We start from the raw sequence: 581 nt of genomic DNA, 5'->3' as shown, positions 1-581 counted from the left end.
AGATTAACATTGATATATTATAAGATATGCAATCACCATTTTATTTTATCGGATTAACTAATTTTTTATTTCAAATCGAACTGGTCCGACATAAGCATGTTTCTAGTATTATTAAATAGCACAATTAATTTATGAGTATTTGTCTCTTGTGAGACGGTATCACGAATCTTTATCTGTGAGACGGGTCAACCCTACCGATACTCACAATAAAAAATAATACTCTTAGCATAAAAAATAATACTTTTTCATGGATGATCCAAATAAGATATCTGTCTCACAAAATAAGACCTGTAAGACCGTCTCACACAAGTTTTTGCTTTAATTTATTTAGAAGATGTATAGATATGTTATAAAAAGATTGAATACAATTCCACCTGTGAACCTGTTCGATCGTAATACAATCCCAATTCAGTCTCCCATCCGGTCAAATTTATTGTTCAATTCAAACTCATACACGGCTACATCCTGAGAAATTTCCCGCAAATTGCAGGTGTACTTTTTTTTATAATATTCAAATCTATTTCGGTCAATACAAGCAATCTGAAAATTTAATCAAACGCCAAATGTACACTCTTATATAT

This window comes from Primulina huaijiensis, chromosome 1 (genome assembly GCF_012295235.1).
Source record: "Primulina huaijiensis isolate GDHJ02 chromosome 1, ASM1229523v2, whole genome shotgun sequence".
In the NCBI taxonomy this organism is placed as follows: Eukaryota; Viridiplantae; Streptophyta; class Magnoliopsida; order Lamiales; family Gesneriaceae; genus Primulina; species Primulina huaijiensis.
This window is presented reverse-complemented; position numbering follows the sequence as displayed.